The sequence below is a fragment of the Mastomys coucha genome, unplaced genomic scaffold (genome assembly GCF_008632895.1).
Source record: "Mastomys coucha isolate ucsf_1 unplaced genomic scaffold, UCSF_Mcou_1 pScaffold5, whole genome shotgun sequence".
In the NCBI taxonomy this organism is placed as follows: Eukaryota; Metazoa; Chordata; class Mammalia; order Rodentia; family Muridae; genus Mastomys; species Mastomys coucha.
The window spans coordinates 14,631,989-14,639,506 of NW_022196911.1; positions in this window are offsets into that span (position 1 = coordinate 14,631,989).

Consider the following 7,518-nt stretch of genomic DNA (forward strand, 5'->3'; position numbering starts at 1 on the left):
TGAGGCTGGACTTACTAAAAGGGTTCTTCTGTGTGCTTTAGTTTTAATTTACATATTCATGACCCCCCCTCGTTATCATTAAGTTCCATCACTTAATGCATGCCGAACCATTTATTTTGCATAAGAAAATGATGTTCTCCTAACTTGCTGAGAGATTTTACTAATTGCACTCTGCTCTAAGGAAATAAATCCATTACCTTGTTTTTCAAGACAAGGATTCTGTAGAGCAAGTTTGCTTTGAACTTGATCTTCCTGCCTCAGCCTCCCAAGTGTTGGGATTACTGATGAGTACCATCACATCGATAACAAGGAAGTTATTTCTAAAAGTAAAATGAAGTAAAGTGGCTTGTATGAGGGATGGTCACAGGGCTGCTTGGATTTTCTATTGTTTTCTGTAACATCAGGAAACCATAGCTCGCGACTGTGTTTGGCCTTTTGAGAGATGCAGGTACACAGGAACCAAATTTCAGTGGAGCAGACTTTCTCTGACACTGCGTCTCAACAGCTGTAAGGACAGTTTTGACTTCTTGAGCCTTATAGAGGAGCCATCTCCATTTGTAATAAAGAGAAGAGCCCAAGTGGACAGCATCTATTTGGAACTCTCCCCTCCTCTTTCCTCACTGGACAGACCGTTACCTAATATGACACAATGAAGGCCTGGGAACTTGGCAGCGAGAATCCGTACCAAGCACATAGAATCCTGTGGTCTGTGAAGTGAGGCAGGGCCAACAGCTTGGGCTCTATCTGCTTTCTATCTACTTGATAGCCAACTAGTTAGGCCACCAAAGACTCTTGGCAGGGCATGGTGGTGTTCTGTCACCTCAGCTCTTGGGAGGCTGAAACAGGAAGATTTCTAGCTCCAGGCCAGACTAACCAAACTCTGAAAGTGAGTTAGATGACAGTCTGCTCCCGTACTACCATTAAATACCTGCTGTCTGAGTGGAAGAATGAAAAGGACTCACATCTCCACCACGATGCCATGAATTAAAAGGTTTGTGTAAGAGTATGCATACTGCCTCATCTCTGTTGAGACACTGTGATTTCTCTTTTAACATGTCCAGATGGATGTGCCTAAAAACACCCGTTAAACGAAATGTAAAGGGTTATATTCCTTATAAGAGAAAAGATGTATTTAGCTCAGATAGGAGATTCAAGTCCAACATTGGATGGGCCTGGTCTGGTTACTTGGGAGGACAGTTGGCAAGAGTGAATCTTTGTCCCATATCCCAGTGACTGTTGATTCCTCCAAAGGATCCTACTCTCTAAGTGTTCTACCAGATCCTAAAAGTACCGTGTTGAGGATCACCTTTCAGTTCCTGGCTTTTGAGTGACTCTCTATAGCCAAAGAAAAACCATATAAAATTTGGGGCTACCATTAATTACCATTAGCAGGCACATTCCAAAAAGGTGTAAATGATGACTACCCTTGCATTGTCAGGTCACTGGGGTCCTTGTGGAGAGTGGCTTCCTCCTGCGTGGAGAGAGGTTGCTGGATTGTTACAAGGCCAGCTCCTCTTGGCATCCCCAAAGCAAAATTAGGTCTCCACAACTACTATTGCAAAGGCCTCAGACTCTTGAAACCCCTATCCACCCCTTGGAGTCCTCACCATTAAATCAGCACATTCTCCACTCTGTAACTTGAATTCATGGTCTCAGTGTGTCTTTAAGTCAATGAAAACTCTTCCCTTTTACATTTTCTACCCCATCTTGTGACAGGATGTGGAGATGCCATCATTCATGTTCTCTGGACATGAGAGAATTGCCAGGAAGCTTGTCTTGTCAACCTGGAGGAACCACAATGTTCAGAGCCTGCGTCCCTGTAGAGGGAACATGGGGGCTGCTTTCAGTCTCGTCTCATTGAGATGAAATGCAGATAGACTAATAAAAGGAAAATGTTTCTTTTAAACAAAATTTGGAAAGAAAGACAGTAACAACTGCAGCTGGCTACCTTTAGGGCGCCAAAAGCTATGTGAACAAATGCTCCTAGCAATAAGGCTCATGATTCTTATCTGATTACAAATCCAACCTGTTTTTCATCAATCAGACCCTTTCCCTTTGGGAAGCTTCTCTTCTGAGTGACCTAAGTGTTCCTCAGTGAGACAGAGCTAGGCTTAAATCCCTCTGGTCCATTCTTCAGTGACCTTTCCAAGGCTTGCCACCAGTGTTCCCGTGAGCGGACAGGGACAGAGAACTGTGTGCTCTCTTTTTTGAAGTTTCCCCTCTCCATTTCTGTTTCAGCTACTGGGCACATACCAATGCTCAGGCAAGCATGCTGCCTGACATAAGGGAAATGGGTGGGTGCCAAAGACAGCATTTCTATACAGAAGGCAGCAGGAGTAGGAAGAGACCTTTGGGCGTGCTTGAGGTTGATTTGGGAGTGGGGTGTCACCCTGTGTGAGGTGGCTATTTTTTTCCTTTAGTTTTCTGAATTTCAGCTCCCTTAAAAAAAAAAAAAGCATCAATGTTGTTCGCCTCACAGGATAACATCTAACAGGGCTCCAGGGAAGGGTCATATGGTCTTACTGCTTATTGCCTGCCCACGGTGCTCCATCCTCCCTGTAGAAAGGTTCTAAAGACCCCTGCATACACACATGATCCACTATCCCCTGTAGGACTCCAGCTGGGACTCCCTGCTCTCTGGAATGTTGGTCTGTGACTATGGGAAGCCTTTGCCAGTGCCCAGCACAGCACTGGTAGTCCTGATCTTGTCCCGTTTCTATTCACTATGAGCCTTTATCTATTGGGCTCTTGCTGCCTCCTTTTGGAGATGGGGATGCCTAATTGTCTCATGGGGAAGTGGTCTCCAACCAACTCCACACATGCTGCTTCCCACTCAGCCTCCATCCTTCTGTATCCAGTGGCCCTGGGAACCAGCCTGCAGCCTGGGATGTTCAAAGACCATCCTTTGTTCCCACTAATGCCCGGCTGTTCTTCCCTACCCTAGCCTGGACCACAGTGTGGATTATTACTCAGGGGCCCCTTTGTAGATGTACCCAACTCTGTCACAGATCCTAGATAATAGGATATCCAGTGCTTCTTTTTGGACTTAAACTTCTCCCTGGACTAACAGCAGAAATATCCCAAAGTTGTGCCCACTGGTGTCAAGTTGGATTTATAATCTCAGCTTCATGGGGTGGAGGGAATGGTCCCATCGTACTTGATCATCACATCTCACTCGCCTGTCTTCCACAGGATGGTCTCATGTCTCTGGACCTAACACCTTCCTCTCCTCTCTCTCCTGTCCCCTCCTTATATCCCCCATATAAGTGCTTCTAGATCTCTGTGCTTTACCTGCCCACATGTCCCTTAGACCCTGATCTTCCTCCTTCTCTGCTTTGTAAACATGGTGGCCTTGAGTGCTCCATCCCTCTGAGCATGATTCCCTATCTATCCTTTCTATCATCTTCCCAATATTACCATCAGTCCCCATCTGAAGTGAAAGCCTACTGTGACCATGGAGGCCCACGATGGGCAGGGCCCAGTGATGAGAGTTCATGGAACAGCAAAGCCAGCTTTGTGACTTGGGACTGGAGCACATTGGAGGGGTATCACAGGCAGAGAACAGGTCCTATGGGCCTCAACCAAGCCTGGAGCTGGGAACTCACATTGCTGAGAACCATTATCACCTTGGGCATCCTTCTAAGTTCTTCTAGTTCTTCCCAGCCTGGGGAGATAGGAGACAGAAGTCTCAAAAGGACCTCTTCTCTGGATTCTCTATGGTGAGGAGGTTGGTAGTCAGTCCCAGGCAGGGGCTGGACATGTCCCATTTTCCACGGATGGGCATGAACCTGATGACCTCTGGCCTCAGCACTGACCCCTGCACAAGTAAGTCCTATGTATGGCTTCTGTCTACAAAGCAGTGTGTCTCCCCATCTGCTCACCCACAGCAAACCTGTCATCATCCACCAGTGATGGGGAGTTCTTCTCCATGCCCACACCTGCCTGGTTACCATCCACACCTAATGATAACTTTCTTTCATTCTCTGTATACACGGACTTGGTCACTAACTGCTCCCCATGCAGCAAGTCCCTTTTGGAAGCCATCACATAAAGGTGCCAACCCTCCAGGAAGCCTTGTCCCTCCCACAGCTTCACACACAGTTGCTACTGTGTCAACCCCTTTGAAGCAGACTAAGACATGTTTGCATTAACGACTCATTTATTTGTAAAGACATCCTTCTCATTAGAGCTGCTAGCTCAAAAACCCAGAACTATGTCATGGATTATCATAACTCAGTAAATGCATTCGCACTGGCTGATGCTTCTTCTGTCGGCTGGGTGCTTGTTGTAGCACATGCTCAATAAAAGGACTTAAAGTCAGGAGGCTCACTAGGCTGCAGAACCCAGCCTTCCTTAGCATTCGGTGCTTATCCCAGGGTGTCACATTTCCCTCATGAGGAAGCTTGCATGTCTCACATGCATGTCAGGAACAGAAAATCACCCCTTAAGCTCTCTGTTTTACCCTGCCACACTCTTTTTAGTTCTTTTCATCGACTGGAGTGTCACTTTGTGTGTGTGAGAGAGACATTGGAAACATGGTAGCCAGAGCTCACACCATGTGCTGCTGGAACTTGGACCTCAACCTTCATCTACACTCTGCAGAGAATCAGAAGACATGGACGGAGCATTCCAGGGGACTCTGAGAGGTGGATGCTGTGGTCCTGAGCTAGTTCCCAAGCTGCTCCTGTGACATGAACAGAATCAGCAGAGATGAGGCCCATAGACAGCTACCACAGAGTGAATGCCCAATGCAGAGTGATAGAGCGATGGTTTAAATACACTTTACATCCCTGGTGAACTTTTACATTCTTTAAAAATACTCAAACGTTTTAATGAAATAAAATATCCTCATTTCTTGAGGTCGGAGAGGTAGTTCAGGGATTAAGAGTTCTTGTTCTTCCAGGGGATCCGGGACTGATACCCGGCAGCCACATGATGGCATACAATTGCACAACTCCAGTTTCTGGGGACTTAATGCCATCTTCTGGCCTCTGCAGGCACTAGGACCTTACACATATATGCAGGCAAAATATACAAACACAGAACACAAAATGAAAAATGAGCAAAAAGAATTCACATTTCTTAGCATTTCACTCTTTCTTTCACTTTTCACACAGTCCAAGTCACACAGCCTGTTACTCCTGTTGAAATATCTTAGTGAACACCAACACCAACAACAATGGAGTTGAGAGTGAGCCAGTAATATCCAAAGGCACACTAAATTCTGGTTGTACTTTATGCCACGCCCACCCCCAAAGAAGAGTTTCCCATACCCAAAAGGATGATGCGTTGTGTGTGTCAGCGTAGACATGAGCATGGCAAGTTTGGTCACCCTTCCGAAGTGGCAAGTGCATCTCTCTTCATGTGTTGTCCTGTGTTCACACATACAGCCTTCCACTATGAGCACTGGCTCCTGCTAACAGGTAGCACCGGTGCCTTGCTGCCTCTCCATGTGAGCAGGGCAAGGCGAGCCTCTGAATATCAGAAGAGAGAGGCCTTGCATCCAGTCATCTGTGGGGACCATGAGCAGAGGAGGCCACGAATCACCTCAGCATCTTTTTCCAGATCAGGCTGATCCCCGTTGCAGAGAACACACGGCCAGGCCAGTTGTTGTTGAGTCAGCAGTGCTCACCTGTCCACCTCACAGGATAGGAACGCAGCTTTCAGATCGTGTTAGGAGCACATTCTCCTTCATTTCTAAGGTCAGTTTGGGCTGCATTGGCACTGTAGTGAAGCCGGTTTGGCTGACACAGTTGAGTTCACCTGCTCAAGATCTGCATATGAGGCCTCAGTGATGTTTGAGACAGAGACAGAAGAGCCATCCCAGTCAGGTTCTGGTAGGAGTTCTCTTTGCTTCTAGGAGATAATCAGTTTCTACCTTACCTGAGATCTTACATGGTAGAGAAAGACATACACATGCGCACACACAGGCGCACACACACACACACACACACACACAGAGAGAGAGAGAGAGAGAGAGAGAGAGAGAGAGAGAGAGAGAGATAAAGAGACACAGAGACAGATAGACAGACAAAGACATGCAGAGCAATCTCACACATCCCACTGGGAAGTCAAGATCCTTCTGTTTTTAGCTATTTGGCTCTTGGTTTGTTATGTTTACACTGTTTGCATAGAAGTCCAGCCTCACAACATCCACAGATTATATCACTCAGACAAGGCAAACCGATGAGAAACTGAAGGAAGGGCCAGCATGGACCTCAAATGAACAGCCAATCTCAATAGCATGTGGGTATCAAGCTGCAGCAGAGGGGAGCTTCCCTTCTGAACTTTTTTGTATTAATGCGCTAAGCAAAACCCAATTCCACAATATTTTTTTAATTTCATTTCCTTTAACAACAGTCCCTTTGAAGCTCTGACTGTTTAGTGGGGTGAATTGGCTTGGGATATTTATTTAGCTGACACATCCCTGGTGAGAAACTTGTTTGATTTTGGTGTGCATGTGACTCCCAAGAGCCTTGTCTGTAGATGCTAAAAAAGAAAACCACTTCTTGAGTCAAAACAGACGAGTCTCTGTAAATCAGCTTTACCAGTGGTTGACCCTGGAGGCATGCTCCACAGATGCACACTCAGCTGAGGGGTGCTCCATAACTCCCCCATGGGCCCTGGACCTCGTTGACATTGAACAAGCTGCTCCTCTGTGCCACTTTTAGTCATACTGTCTCTTTGGACTTCAATTCTTGCCTGCCTTCAAGACTCACAGCCAAGTTTGGAGGCTAGTGGTAGCTCCTGAGGCCAGCCATCTGTAAGCTGGACTGAAGGGGACAGCAGCCACCACTGACTGTGGCTGTTCAGTTGTGTGCCCAGCCTTATGTACCCAGCCATGTATATTTAGCCGTATGTTCCTGGCTATTTGCCCCTGGCACTCTCCATCTGCCTTACCACAGACTTCACAGTGAGCTAATTTTCCACACTCAGCAACCTCCTTACCTCTATGCTAAGGAAAGGTGGTTCTTCTGCCCCTGTGCAAAAAGTAGACCTTGTGATCCCAGATGCTGCCCAAGGCCGTGCAAGACTACCCAATGGCACCTGGGCACTTCCTATGAGTTTTTAAGTCAATCTTAGAATCAGCACCCTCTTCTTCGGATGTCTTCTCCTTCGTTACTGGCCACATGGCCATGTGGCTGCTGGGATCATCTGCATATCAGCCACAGGCACCGCCATGTCTCAGGCTCTGGGGAACACAAATGAAGTCAGAGGGGACTTAAAGCAGCTGTACCCACCATGGGGTTCTCATCTGTACTGTCTTCATGGGGTAGCCATCTCCATAGAAACCACCAATACAGTGTATGTGTCACCTGTAACACACACACAAGCATAAACATGCAGATTATGCACACATATATAGACCAAGTATTATGCATGCCTAAGTATGTATATACATTACACAGATATACAAATAAACATGATCCTCATTATGCAAATATATGTGCACATGTACATGCTGCGTACATTATATACATTAGTGTGATATATATATATATATATATATATATATAT